This window comes from Camelina sativa, chromosome 11 (assembly GCF_030686135.1).
Source record: "Camelina sativa cultivar CO46 ecotype springtype chromosome 11, ASM3068613v1".
Lineage (NCBI taxonomy): Eukaryota > Viridiplantae > Streptophyta > Magnoliopsida > Brassicales > Brassicaceae > Camelina > Camelina sativa.
The window spans coordinates 26236042-26251658 of record NC_141890.1 but is presented as its reverse complement, the minus strand read 5'-3'; the positions used below and the strand labels follow the sequence as shown (position 1 = coordinate 26251658).

Here is a 15617-nt window from a genome sequence, read left to right as displayed (position 1 = left end):
TCTCCTTGTGAACTTCTTTTAATATTGGATCTGCAACAGAAAGGTACTTACTCATCTCATCCAATACAACTTTTGCAATCATCAGTCTACCAGAAACATGGTCAATTCCCACATCACCATTTGTCAATACACTAAAAAGAGGATCATCCTTATTGATTCTAAGAATTAGCCGACTTGAAATTATTGATGTTGATTTAACTCCTCCCGTAGCAACTGCTTGCCAATTTGAGGGGTTAAAGGGAAATTTTTCCTTATCATGAGTGAGGCGATGACACTGACAGCATCTCCTCCTAATTCTTTCATACTCAATGCCAATATTAACTATCTCCCCCAAAGGAATTTGTAGCTCCCTAACAGTCTTCAACGGTATGCTAACATCAAAGAGCACTCTTACTCTAACATAACCCTTGCTATGTGGCTTCAACAGATCAAAGGTGACATGTGTAACTTGTCCAATATGCTCTGCTATTTACTTGATCGAATCAGTAATAGTGTGGTTCACCAGGATGTTACGAAGCCTTAACCAAATTGGCAAAACCTTCAGATAGTCAGCCGACGGTTTCTCCACCCATTGCTCCAGTGGTACACTCCAATCATTAAAGGTATCCAGCACAATTGATAGATCTGAATCAAAATCAAAGATAAATTGAAACTAATCATTAGGTAACACTATCTCCTGTGCTCTGTTATACACTCTCCAGGTCTTGGGCATCTCGTGGATTAAGCTAGACATCCTTTGATTTTACGGAAACAATGCCCGACCAATGATATTGCTCATTTCGAATACAAGAACTGAACTGCGGTAAATTCTTCAAGACAATCGGTTTATCTTCTTCCAACGACATTTCCTGTAAAGTCATATCAAGCACATACTCCATCGTACCCATTAGCACTCACAAGTAGACGACACAATCATCTCTAATTGAAAAAACTCAGCTGGCAGTGCTCAAGAAATTGACGAACTAGGTTAAAAACTTCAAAAAAGTCTTCCAAAATCTTCAAAGATCTTCCCAAATATTCGTGAAAAACAGATTAAATCTCTCTAATTTGGCGAAATACAAAAATTTTCCCAGTTGAACCACAGTTTTTCAACCCTCTATTGAAAAAGAAAGACCTAAGCAACATTTTATAGTCCCAGCATATTTGTTTTGAAGTTACATAATTATTTTACGACATTTTAATTTAGTTGGGTTTTCATTTTTGTTTATGAATTGGTTCAGCACTTCAGCTTATTACGATAGACAATAGTCACTACAAAAAAAGTGCATATTATATCAATTTAAATTGTATCAAAAAATTAAGTGATACTAATTTGTATTGCTTATTTATAATTGATACCAAAAAATAAAATTTAGCATTGATTGTAATAATTGATATCGTTATTGACTTGTATTACATCAGTTAACTAAAACTGATGCATCATTTTTATAGAGAAAAGCACATGATGTGGAAAACACGACGAGCAGAGAGAAAAGCAAGATCCAAAACGAAGAGAGAAATTGCGAAGACGGAAACTCCGACTGCTCCACCTAGTAACCTGTAGGTAGAAATAAATCTTAATTTATCGAATATTTCTTAACTTAGTATATGCTATATGTTTTTTTTTTCACAAGTCTGATTTTATATTTCTGTAACAGTGGAAACATCCACATTTCACCTATTACAAAGGTTGGATTATCATACGTAGAAAGATAATCTCATTGTTACTTAACCCAAAAGTGGCCAACGCCTTTTTCTTCCAAAGTTAATTATAGATCAGTAAACTAACCTATTGATCGAAACAAAAAGATGAACAAAGATCAGTAGACACTGATCTGCAACCTTTTTCTTCATCTTCCACCTGCATTGTAGACAAGCAGGATCCAAAAACTGCTAACTATACTTAAAAGGTAAAAAAAACCTCTTACTTTTCCTGCTTTGAAGATATTCCAAGATCTCAAAAAGTGATTGACAGTGATTGTAGAGTGAAATGATCTCTTTTTTACAGGTATCTGAATTCTTCCACCTTTGTTCTCTTGAACATTTTGTTTTAGCTTTCTTTCTCTATCTTTAACTATCTCAGATCTTGGATGTTTGAATGACTCACCTACTTCAAATTTTGATACTTCACCAATTCCGACATTTTTAAAGCTTTTGAAGTGCTTTCATGTTCATTGGATGAAGTCACATTAGAGCAATTGGAGGATTGCATATTCAGATTTGATGCAAGTTTTTGAATTGGTATTGCAAAGTGTTGAACATTTTCGGCTTTCAAATCTGGAATGTAAGGAATAGCAACAGCTATTTCCTCTGGATTAAGAGGATTATCCACTCTTGGAGGTTGTGAGATTGGTGCTGGAAATGATTTATTTGATATATGAGACTTAGAATTGATATCATCCCTATTTAACTCATCATTCTCAACAACTCTATTCTGATCAAGTCTTTCAGAAATTGCAAGATCAACCCTATTAACCGGGAAACTCTGAAGAAACGGAAACTGAAACCTATGGTGAGTCATACTGTAACAGTTACTACAGATTCTCCTAAGACACTCATACTGAAAGCTTATCATTGCTGTTTCTCCAGATCTAAACCTGATTCTTCGAAAGAAACGTAGACAATCAGTAATTCCAAACCTTATTCTGACTCTAATATAGGCAATCTGAGTACCTGTTACTTCATGAAAATCAACTGTCACTATCTATCCAAGTCTTTCAGCTATAAGCTCTATTGTCTCATCAGAAACATATGGCAAAGGGATACCACGAATTTGAACCCAGAGATCGATAGTAGTTAGAAAATCTAAGCTTGGAAAGTTCTCCCATCTTTGGAAAGCAACAAACCAATTATTGAAAACCCATGATTCCCTTCTTTGCACTGAGATAAGATCTACTTCTGACTGAAAAAGAAACTGAATAAAAGTACCATCCAGAACTCTTCCATGAATTCTTGAAGTAAGACCCCATGATCTGGGTAAAGAAGATATCACAGTCTGAAGATTATGAAACCTTGATTCAGTGGTCTAGCGATCAGACTCAACCGGTTACAAGCTATCACTGCTGCATATGCAGAGTGAGGGATGAATATTTCTGGATCATCATGCCCAAGACCAAGTTCTGAATTTCATTCCACATCTCGTAGGCCATGAAGAGGTAATTTAGCAAAAAAAGGAAAAAGAACAAGAGAAATTTGAGGTACAAAACAGAAAGAAGAGAAGGAAATAGTAGAAAAGTTAACTAGGATAAGGTAAAAAAGGTTAACTTAAGGAGTATATATGTAGAAGAGATATAAGTAAAGAAATAAAGAGAATACTTAAGAGGAAGGTTTGAGAATATCTAAGATAAAATAAATAGTTGTAGAAACACTAAAATAATATTGTAAGAAGTTAAAAGAAGAAAAGGTTAAACACCAAAAGAAGATATGGTAGAAGTTTTCTCGTTGATAAAATAACAGTCAACAAAGACCAATTCTCGATCAAGGAGAACACTTAGGATAATATAAAAAAATCTACCTCTTCATGCAATCAGCCAGACAAGAGGACAAAAAAAAACAAACCTTTCACTTTAGGTAACTTTTTAAGTGGAGATACTATTCCTCTCTCTGAAGTTACTTTTTGTCAAACCGACACTGGATGGTCTTTGAAAGTCAAGGAGAACCACCTTTAAGCGTCTACGACACCTACCAGTCAAACCCTACTTGAGATACACTCTTGTTGATACCTAGTCTCCTTTCTATTAACATAATCTTTGGCAAATAACTCTGAAAGCAACTTCGGATGACCACTAGAAACATAGGATTGTAATCGTAATCCTTTTATCACACTGTTTGCTATTTCAAAAGCTCCTTTGTTGCAACTTGGAGGTTCCATTACCATAAACCAATTAGGTTTATCTTTTGTAAAACTTAACAGCTCAGCAATGTGACCTACCATAGCTGGCCAATCTTTTGGTTTATGGAGAGCTTGAATGATTTCAAAAGAAGATGCTCCAAAAGTAACTCTCTGTAAATGATGCTTATTCATGCTATCTAAAGCCCATGTCCAACATTCTAATTTAGCTTCAGTAAGAGAATGTACCTGGGTATAAGCTCTTCGACTATGAAGTAAGACCTTGTCATATGAATCTCTACCCACCCATGATGCTCCAGTTAAAGCTTTTTTCCTAGAACAAGCAAATTCAATGTTGCATTTAAGTTCTCCTATCAAAGGAGGGGTCCAAATATTTTGCTGAGAGTTAATTTTCTTCGTGTGAATTTCTTTGTTTTGAGCAATCCACCATGTGTGACCATCTTCAAACGACCTTTCCACAATTTTATTTGTCCAAGCTCCATCTCTTTCAAATAACATCTTGTTTCTATTTTTCCATAGAATCCACAAAATCCAATGGTTGACAAATCTTATATCTTGCGGAGTAGTTTTCACTTGCGACACTTGAATCAAATGATTCATGTTGGCAAAGATTGAATCACTAAAACCGTGCACTGGGTATGGCACATTATATAAGGCCAATACTTGTCTTGCTAAAGGACACTGAAAGAGAACATGATTGACAGATTCAATATCTTCTTCACACAATTGGCAGCCATTCTTCTCATGAATATTTCTGGTCTTGAGCCTGTCTTCAACTGCAATAGCTCCTCTTAAAACTTTCCACATAAAAACTTTAATTTTTGGAACCGTCTTTATTTTCCAAAGGGTTTCAAATAGAGAACTTAACGAAGGTTCTGTTTCAGCTTCCTTGTAGAGGTTATGATGAGATTTTCTACTACTTAACTCATACCCAAACTTCACAGAGTACCGACCACTATTTGTTCTTGCCCACCAAAAAGAATCTTCTTTAGAGACCAATGGTCTTTGTCTGGAAATGACTTTTATCTCTTCTTCAGGAAACAACGCTTTCAGTCTATTCAAATTCCAGTTTCTAGTGAATGGATCTATAAGATAATTTACTCTCATATCGATATTCATTAAGGAATGAAGACCTTAAGCTCGTCTAGACCTCCCATCAAAGATCCATTTATCTATCCATACACTAGTTTTCTTACCATTGCCAATGACACTCTTTAAACCTTCATTTAGGAGTTCTCTACCATAAAGAATGCTTCTCCAAGCATAAGAAGGTCGAGTTCTAAATGTAGCATTGAGAAAATTTGTGTTGGAAAAATACATGCGTTTAAAGATTTGCGAGAATAGACCATCCTTGTCATTAAGGAATCTCCATGCTTGTTTAGCTAAAAGAGCATGGTTGAAACATTGAAGATCTCTGAAACCAATTCCTCCTAGCTTCTTAGGCATAGATAATTTCTACCAGCTTAACCAGTGAATTTTCTTTGTATTCTGAAAATTATTCCACCAGAAGTCCATCATCACACTTGTCAGATTTTTACAAAGACTAACAGGCAGCTTAAAACATGTCATGGTATAAACTGGGAGATCTATTGCTATAGATTTCAGCAAAATCTCTTTTCCACCTTGAGAAAGTATTTTCGCGTACCATCCACTCATTTTGCCTAAAAGTTTATCTTTAATGAATCCAAACAACTGTTGTGTAGAGCCACTAAGACAATCCGGCAAACCCTAAATATTTACCTGCTCCACCCTCCATCACTATACTAGACTTCATCTTAACCCAATTCTTAATCTCTGTCTTCACATTCACTCCAAAAGTAATTGCTGATTTATCTAAGTTTATCATCTGACCTGATATTCTCTCATACTTAGATAAACGCAACATAATCTCATCACATTCCTCTTTATTAGCTTTGCACATTAGAAGAGTATCATCAGCAAAAAGAAGGTGATTCACTGAAGGACATGTATTGTTGAACTGAATGCCTGTAACTTTTCCGATTCTTTGTGCTTGATGTAGAAGATGAATCAGAGCCTCCGTAATAGTACAAAAAGAAGAGATGATAGAGGATCTCCTTGTCTAATACCTCTTTCTGGTTTAATGAATCCATGTGATTGTCCATTAATCAACACTGAGTAAGTTACAGTTGTAACACAGCCCATGATCCAAGTAATCCACTTCTTATCAAAGCTTAAAGCTATGAAAATTTCCTCCAAAAATTCTCATTCTACTTTATCATAGGCCTTGGACATGTCAGTTTTGAAAGCCGTGAACTCTCTAGATATCTTATCATTAGTTCTTAAGTTGTGCATAATTTCTTGAGCAACTAAAATGTTATTAGAGACTAACCTTTCAGCCACATAAGCAGATTTTGTTGGAGAGATAATATCTGGAAGATGTAATTTTAATCTGCTTATTGGTCTTACTTCTGTCATTTTCTGGGGATTTGGAATCTTTGGGATTAAGCAAAGGTGAGTATGGTTCCATCCTTTAGGAAGTATTCCAGTTTTAAAGATGCCAAGAATCTCCTTTATAACCTGAAATTTCACCACTAACCAGTATTTCTGAAAGAAAAGTCCTGTAAAACCATCAGGACCGGGAGTTTTTTCACTATTAATAGATAAGACTACATTGTAAATCTCCTTCTCAGTTACATCCTTGATTAGATCCTGATTCATTGCTACTGTGATTCTAGGCTGAAACCCCTCCAAATATGAACCCAGATTGATTGGAGACAAAGTTCTAAATATCTTTGCAAAAAAAGAAGAAGCAATCCGTCTTTTTTCTTTGTTTAAATATAGCTCTACTCCATTCTCATCAAGTAAGAACTTAAACAAGTTCCCAATTTGTTTAGATTTAACCGATGCATGAAAAAATGGAGTATTTTTATCACCATCCAGTAACCATTTCTCTGAGCTCTTTTGCCTCCAATATATTTCTTCTTCATGAAAAGCAATACCCAACTGCTCTTTTATGACAGTATCTATTGGCCAACAGGGGTACATGCGACTAACCTGATCATCTAACTCTTTTCTCAACCTCTGAATCTTTTTTTTAGTATTACAATCAGCTGACTTTTCCACTTACTTATAGCTTTCCTACACTCTGCAATACTAAAAATGGATGAATGCTTGCCTTCTGAACTTTTAGTGTTCCAGGAACCTTGAATAACCTTCAACAGAGAGGGGTCATTTGCCATTCTATTATCAAATCTGAATTGTACACGAAATAGTTCTTGATCATTGATGAATTTCACTAGAACTTGCCGATGATCTAAACCTAATTTCTCAAGAAACCATTGATGAGAATTAGGGAACATTGAGAACTAAGCCGAATTTCCAAAAAATTTATCAAGCTTGCATTGAATCCACTGATGATTTCTGGTTCCTGCCCAAGTAAAACTGTTTCTAGTATTGCCCACTTCTTGCACAACACACAAGCTTAACATCGTTCTAAAAGCTCTAAAAGATAATAAGTGTGTAAGTGGACCACCTAACTTATCCTTATTAGAAAGGATATCATTAAAATCACCTATCATACACCAAGCCTATTTCCTATCAACACCAGGATCACTCATTCTTTTCCATAACCGAGGTTTAAGATGTGAAACTGGATTTCCATATACACACGAAACAAACCATCTTTTTTACCTGAAGAGATCTGTAAATCCATCAAGTTCTTATCAGCAGAAAGAAATTTAATATCGAGTTGATCTTTCCAAAAAATAGCCAAACCTCCATTGTTACCCTCTGGTTGAACAGTATGAGATCTATCATAACCAAACTCGCTAAAGATATTTAAAACAAAAGCGTCAAAATTCTGCGTTTCCATGAGGAATAATCTATCTGGGAAATGATCCTTTCTCATTTCCTTAAGATGTCGAATTTTCCAAGGATTCCTCAAACCTTGACAATTCCAACTTAATATGCCTTACTCATACATCGGCGGTTCCTCTGGAACCACCGTATTTTTGTCCAACTTAAGGCATTTTATATGATATATTTCTTGAAATCAAAGTTTTTTCTCTTACAAACTTTATCCAATTGCTTCCCATTAGTATTATTACTAACCTTTTCTTCTTCAGAAATACCAGTTTTTGCTTTGTCTTTTTTTATGCAAGGAGATTTTCTTTTTTGAGGGTTCTTATGTTTCAAACTTAACCCAGAAGAACCAGCATCGAAGTCACCAGAATTACTTTAGAAGGAAAAATCTGAAAATCCTGAGAAGACTTCATCATTTCTTTTCTTCAAAGAGACTAACTGATTCTGAATTGAAGATTCTTTTAAAGCATCAGCCATCAGTTTAGGGTGAGCCTGTTGAGAAACATCATGATCTGACTCGTGTACTAACAACAACCCTTTCTGCTTGTCTAAGCTCTTTGATGTGGAAAGAGATATTTCCAACTCTGCTGGATGATTAAAAGGACACAAAGTCTTTTCATGTGTCAACCTTTGACACTGAAAACATCTTTTTTGGATCCTCTCATAATCAAAACTTATTAAAACTAGCTCTATAGATGGAAGCTGAACTTCTTTTGAATTTCTTAGAGGATTTCAGACATCGATTAGAACTCTAACCCGAACATAGTCTTGAGCTTGAGATTTTTCAGAGTCAAAGAGAACCTGTAAAACTTTACCAGCACACTCTGCTATTTCTTGAATTGTCTCCTTTGTGTAGTAATTATCCGGAACATTTCTAAGACGAATCCAGACTGGAAGAAACATCAGATGATTAGCCGTAGGTTTTTCAACCCACCTTTCCATTACAACACACCAATCGTCTTGTGTCCACACTCTTGCTTTTAAGATATCATCTAAATCATCTTCTGATTTGAAAAAAAACTGGAATTTTTCCTGAGACAAAGCCACACCTCAGACTATATTCTGTATCCTACAAATCCTAGGAATCTCTAATATCCAATTAGACATCCTCCGATTACTGGGATTTAAGAATTTACCCATAATACTACAATAATTCTTTTCAATAGAACATAATTTCGCTTGATCAGAAAGAACCAGAGGTTTGTCATCTAATGACATCTCGTAAATTACTTTATCTAGATCCATTTCTAAACCTTTAGAAGAAACCATAGCACCAACACCAGGAAGAAGTTACAGAAGAACCGATTAAGCAAATCTTCTAGTTATGTGAACAAGAATGATTGAGAAAACCAGAACAACCACAACAAAGATAGAAATAGATGTGAAACTCAAAGTCGAAAGAAAAAAGAGAAATCTTTGGACGAAAGCTCTGCTCCATTAGAGGCAATCTATTTTTGAGAGAGAAGTTCTTAAAGCCCTATCAAAGGGACGACGTTAATAATTGCTGAGTGGGTCTAACGAAAGCTCCGAAAGCTTAAAGAGAAGGAAGAGAAATTTTATAAGATAGAGTAGTTTAGTATATTGATAACAGGATTTTCACCCAGGGTATCAATTCCCTACGCAGTTATAGTACAGTAAAAGATCCAAATGGTTGTGATGTTAACAGATAAGATATGATCAGAACAGTAAAATATAAGCTAAGCAATAATATGGGTTTTGACTATTAACCTAAGATAAACAAAAAGGAAATAAAAACAAGAACCACACACCCAAAGTACACGATGAAAGCAATCGAGTACTGGATCGAGTGGGTGGTCGTGTAACAGATAAATCAAGAACACAAAGATGAACAACTCGAGGGTATACACGAGGCTGGTGATCGAGTACCAGTTCGGGTAAGGGGTCGAGTTTGAGATAAAAGTTTAAACAATTAAATACGAAAGCTCCTAGGGATAGGGTAATCGACTTATAAGTGCTCCTGATCAATTTGGGATGTCTCACATGCCTCAAGCAAAATATTCCCTAGACAATGAATCTGTAAACCTTGTAAATCCACTCTCGTGGTAGAAACAATCAACCTTAATCACTTCCTTACCCAATTCTCGTTGGAGAAACATGACTAAGCAGGCATTAAAATCCGATTCATTATTGTCAATAAACTCCTTACACATCTAATCTCTTAGGCTAAATGAGTAAATCTCTAGCATTAGTTGGTTTAAGCATTTCAACTAACATCTCTTGATGGCAAAACACCCTAGATCTAATGTCAACCTCTCCGTCTGAAACTAGCATTAAGCTTACTAATCTAGAAAGGAATTTTCATAAAATCAATCAAGCTAAGGCATCCTTATTGATCAAGAGCACGTAGTCGCCTATCCTATCCCTAGAAACTTTGACTCACTACTCAGATCTCATGGCAAACAATATGAAAACACAAACGAATGAGAATTGCATTGAATAAAAAGGGAAACTGAAGTAATAAAAATACAGAATTGCAAGTGAAACTGTAGTTAAAAGAAGTGAAAATTGAATCCTAACAAAACTTGAAAAGTGTAAATTGCTCTCTCTCTCTCTCTCTCTCTCAGTAGCTCTCGCTGTTTGGGGTCGTGAGTGTTTGCGGCTCTTAGGGCGAGAAAAAGGAAGGGGGTTTATATATGAAAACCCTTTTGACCTAGCCGCTCAGTTCTGCCCGAAGGTCTGCTCCAGGCTATGTGAAAGACCCTGATGATGTTACTATATTTTACCATATTTAAGGCCTTGTTTAGTTCATGTTTTGCATCATATAGAAATGATTCCTTAGGTATTATAGCCATTTATGTCCAAATATACACTTAGGATGTTTAGAAGCATGCATTGCATACATTTGTGCATTTGGAGTATTATTAGGTGTTATGGAGCTCCAAAAGGGTAAGGAAGGACTTGGTGTTATTTCTGGAGGTAAACAAGAGGACTGAAAGTATCAGGAAGTGGATTCGCAAGGCAACTCGACCACATCACTCGAGCAGGCACATGGTCAAGTACTCGGTCGGATTCATAACGAGCTCCTCAAAGATCGATCCAAATGAAGATCTTCCGTTGCGATTCAGGTTCCGCATCGTTCATGAGAGTTGTAGGAAATTGAGATAAAGTTCTAATGCTGGTGGTTTAAAGGCAATCAGAGGTGTAGTGCAAGAGTTATCCCGATTTTACTGAACGGATATTATTCCAGATCGAAGACTCGAGCTACGTGACGGACCAACCACTCGACCATGCACTCGACCGAGCACATGGTCCAGCTGACCGCCGCCTTTCTGTTTTGTCCTCTAGCTAACTAGGGCTTCTCTCTCTTTACTATATATATGTGTACTGGCACTTGTGGTCGAAGGGAGAGACCCTGGAGACCATGTAGACACCTCATAACCTAGTTTTTGCCATTTTTAGCTTCTTTTACTTTATTGCATCATCTCTTATATTTTCTCTAGATTTTCATAGATTTGTAACCTTCATAACTTTGAATTTGTTGAATATTTGCTTTCACTTCTTTGTTCAATATTGTTCATCTTTATCTCATCTTTCTAATCATGATAGTTTCATTAATTTCTGGGTTTGTGTTCTTCATGATGATTTTTAGATCTTATTAGTGGGTTAGGATCTTAGGGATGGATTAGGCTGGGTAAAGGTTATGGTTGTTTAGATTGGTCAAGGTTGATTGTTATATATCTCTTCTAGATTAGATATGCTCTATGCTATTCTTATAATGAGAGGGTAAGGAAAGATCTTAAGCTTCTTAGCATCACACCAATGTCTAAGTTGTTAGATAAGGCTAATGCTAGAGATTATCATGAAGCATGCTAAGAGATTAGATGTTTAAAGTGATTTTTGACATTGATGATATGGGTTTTAATGCCTGCTTTGATATGTAATAGCTAGTGAGAACTAGGTTTAAGAAGTATCTTGGCTTGATTGTTATTGTCATGAGAATGGATTAACATGTATTAGAAGATCATTGTCTAGAGATAGCTCATTGTTGATTGAGGTTTGTTGACCAATTTAGATAGCCATAGCTTGAGTCCATCCCATGAATCCATGCTTAGGATTTTATTTGTTTATTGATTTCCCTGTTTAAGTATTGTTAATTGCTTGTTGTTTGCTCTGTTTTCATTATTTGCTATGTTTCTGTTCATTCGCTTGTCAACTCGACCTCCGACTCGACCATGCACTCGACCGCGTGCTAGGTCGAGCTCCATTTTACTTTCTTGCTTATGCATTGTTCTGTTCATGTTTTCTTCTGCTTATTAGTTAATTCTGCTTAGTCTTGTTTATTGAACTTGTTCTACAGTTTAATTCAGAATTAGTATTGTCTTTAGTTGCCTTAGTTCATTGCATTTCATTATTGTCATTAGGTTGTTAGAAACAAATCAACTTGATATTTGGTTTAACTTGAATGCATTGATCACATCTTGACTGCTTACATATCACACTCTTTATGGATTGACATCCTTTATGCTACAACATCATAAGGGAATTGAAACACCTTGCATTACATTCTGATCATTCATACTTATGTTTGTTTGTTTGATTGCATCATTCATTCATTCATAAGTACATACTTGAAAAAGTTCTTGTTTCAATTGGCGCCATTGCCATTAGGGTGTTTATATGTTCCAGTCGAGATTTCATTGTTTCAAGATTAAGCTATGTTACTTTTGATTCTATTACTCACCTCTTTGTTGTTCTGGTGTTCTGTTTTGATTCTCAGGTACCACTCGTCTAGGCACTCGGTCGAGTACCTCAAAGCAAACGGTCGAGTGCATGTTCGAGCACCTGGTCGATCACCTGTTCAGAGTCTCAAAATCAAAGAAAAAGAGGTGGCAATGGAACTCCCACATGATCAGACTGAACCTCAAAGGAGAAGGAAGATTGGTGATAGTGATGCTCCCATAACTCATACTCAGAGATTTGGGATAGTGCCTCCTGCTTTCCATAACACAACCTTCACAATCAAGAGTAGTCTTATCTCAAGGGTTCAAAGCATCAAATTTCATGGACTGCCTACTGAGGACCCACTTGCACACCTTGATGAGTTTGATAGGCTCTGTAGTGTCACCAATATAATTGGAGTTAGTGAGGATGCCTTGAAGCTGAGATTGTTCCCTTTTTCTCTAGGAGATAAAGCCCATCAGTGGGAGAAGACTCTACCTCCTGGAAAACCACATCTTGGATTGATTGTAAGAAGGTATTCCTTGCAAAGTTCTTCACTAGCTCAAGGACTGCATATTTGAGGTATGAAAAATTTCAGGATTTCTCCAAAAGAACAATGAGACCTTTTGTGAGGCATGGGAGAGGTTCAAAGGATATCAAACACAATGCCCACATCATGGATTCAGCAGTGAATATTTGTTGTGTACTTTGTATAGAGGTGTTCTTCCCAATATCAAGATGCTCCTAGACACATCCTCCAATGGAAGCTTCATGAATAGAGATGTAGCTGGAGGTTTAGAATTAATAGAGAACTTTGCTCAGTCTATTGGAGATTATAGTGAGGAATATGATAGCAGCTTAAGGGGAGGTGTTGATTATGAGGAAGAGCATAGAAAGTAACTACAAGATTTAGAGGAGAAGCTTGAGAAGCTAGATAACCTCTTTCTAACCCAGCAGAAGCAAGTACATGTTCTTTGTGATGCTGAGCAGTTTATGGTCCCAGTTTACCCTCCACAACAACCCCAAACAGCTCAAGATCATGAGATGAAGAGTATGCTTCAGAAACTCCTACAAGGTCAAGCTAATGGAGCTATGGAAACAAGTAAGAAGCTCACAGATATGAATAACAAGGTGGACTACACATACATTGACCTTAATACCAGGATTGAAGCCTTAACTTGCATAATGCTTCTACTAGAGAGGAAGAATGAATCTTCTTCTTCTAGTCAACTCAATGGGACCACAATTGACAATCTAAAGGAGTTTGCCACTGCCCAAGATATCTCTCTCAAAGAACTACCTTCAAAGCGCACTGAGGACAGTTGCAACCAAGTTGGGGAGGATTTTCTTCAACCAGAGGTGCAGAATGAGAAGAGAACTGAGCTTGAGACACCATTCGACCATACACTCGACCATGCACATGGTCGAGTGCCTGATCGAGTCATTGCTCAAAATTTTAGCAAGCCGGTTTGGTTCATTCCTCCTCCCTATCAGCCACCTTTGCCATTTCCAGGACGGTTTAAAGAGCAAATGCTGAAAAAGTACAAGGCTTATATTGATCAGCAAGCAATGATGGTCTTGAGTCATGAACCTTTATTAGAAGATGTTGAAATGAAGGATAAGCCACAAATTAAAGAGCTTGAGCAGAAGAAGCCAACTATTGATGGGCAGACCTTCAGGATTGAAGAAAAAGGTCATGAAACTGAGTCTGAAATCCTTAAGGGTGTGAATGGGGTAGAAACAGAGATTTTAGGTCACTCGGCCTTCCACTCGACCTACCACTTGACTTACCACTCGACCGAGCACCTTAAGTCACTCGACCGAGTGGTACCAAGTCACCCAAAATGCCTAGACTTCATCCCCAAGCTTCACCAACAACAAGAGCCAAGAAATCCTTCCTTTGATGGTTTGTCTGAGCTTCAAACTGTCAACTTTCTACATGATTCAGTGAGGGAATTAACAACTAAGGATGAGGAGATAAGTGGGCAAATCAAGCAACTCCATGGTAAAGCCAAAAGTTCCTCTCCAAAGAAAGCAAGGGAAGGTCTGAGTATTATTAGCAGACACAGCTCTTTTAGCATTGACCCAGGAATAAGAGGAGCAATACAATCTTTGGGAACAAAGGGGACTTCATCACCTCTCTATGACTCTTCCAAAGCATAAGAAGTATGCAAAGTCAAGTTTAGAGACTTTAAATAAGCTCACTTGGGAGGAAGTCCCAAAGGTATCCTTGTATATATTGGTTTAAGTTTCTTGCTATTTTGATCTTGTTTTCTTTAGTGTTATGGTTGGGCAGGTAGCATGACTGTCCTTTAAGCACTTGGTGGATATCAAATGAATCCCACCCTTAGCCCATCCCAAGTAGTACTCCAACTCTATCTTTGTATATACCATTGCATTTGTTGTTTTTGTGCTCTTTCTTGATTCTTAAATCCTCTTTCAAATTTCTCTTATACAAGGGACTGTGTAATTTAAGTTTGGGGGAGGGTTTGAGATGACATTTGATGTTGTGTTTTGTTTTCTTATTTCAAATTTTTAGCATAATCATGTTAGTACTTGCATTTCATCTATGGCATAGAAAAACCTAAAATTTGAAATTTTTTGCAAAAATCTTTACAAAAAAAAGAGTGTTCATGTAGTTTGCATTGTATATTAGGATCTTGTTAGTATGTTTCATTTAGGACTGTTTCATATTTGCATTAGGGATCTATGATGAGTTCAGCCTAGTTAACTTGTTTAAATTAGCTAGACTAGAATCAATGCCCAAGTTAATAGTACTTTGATGCTAGTTGAGTGAGCTAGAAACATAAGATTGAACCAAGCCTTGAATTCCTATATTGCATTTTGGTCTAAATTGAAGCATATTGTGATTTGATGTCATTTCCTACTTATAAGAACCTAATATTGACTTGTAATTATCTGGTTGTACATTGTTTTAAACTCATAGATACCATACACATATTTGGATCATCATTTTCCTTTTTACCACTCTTGTTGATCCAAGTAGCTGATTTCATTTTTAAATCAGTTTCTCCTACCCTTAACCAACCCTTCTTTCAAGCCATGTTTATTCTTGAGTGTGTGAGGCCTTTTTGGGATTGAGCTTGGTAGAAAGTGTTAGGTTTGAGCTGACAAGAGTAAAGCCTTGTGTAGTTCTAGTTTGCAATTTTCAAACTAGATAGGACTAGGTGGTTTAATTGTTGGGTTTGGGACTTGGTTGTTTTGAAAAAAGAAAAGAAAAGAAAAGAGAAAAAAGAAAGAAAAGGTTAGAGTCTTTAGGAGAGGA

At 36.5% G+C, this 15617-nt stretch overlaps 1 non-coding gene and 2 pseudogenes across 1 annotated transcript; all 3 read right to left on the bottom strand.

Moving 5' to 3' along the window:
• Nucleotides 1-1425: 1425 nt before the first annotated feature.
• Nucleotides 1426-3128, bottom strand: LOC104728258 (uncharacterized protein At4g02000 pseudogene; annotated as a pseudogene).
• Nucleotides 3129-7760: 4632 nt separating this feature from the next.
• Nucleotides 7761-8896, bottom strand: LOC147934411 (uncharacterized; annotated as a pseudogene).
• Nucleotides 8897-12912: 4016 nt separating this feature from the next.
• On the bottom strand, nucleotides 12913-13014 carry LOC147934410 (small nucleolar RNA R71). The gene has a single exon (XR_015573410.1). It is a non-coding gene; the product is annotated as a small nucleolar RNA R71 (small nucleolar RNA).
• Nucleotides 13015-15617: the final 2603 nt, after the last annotated feature.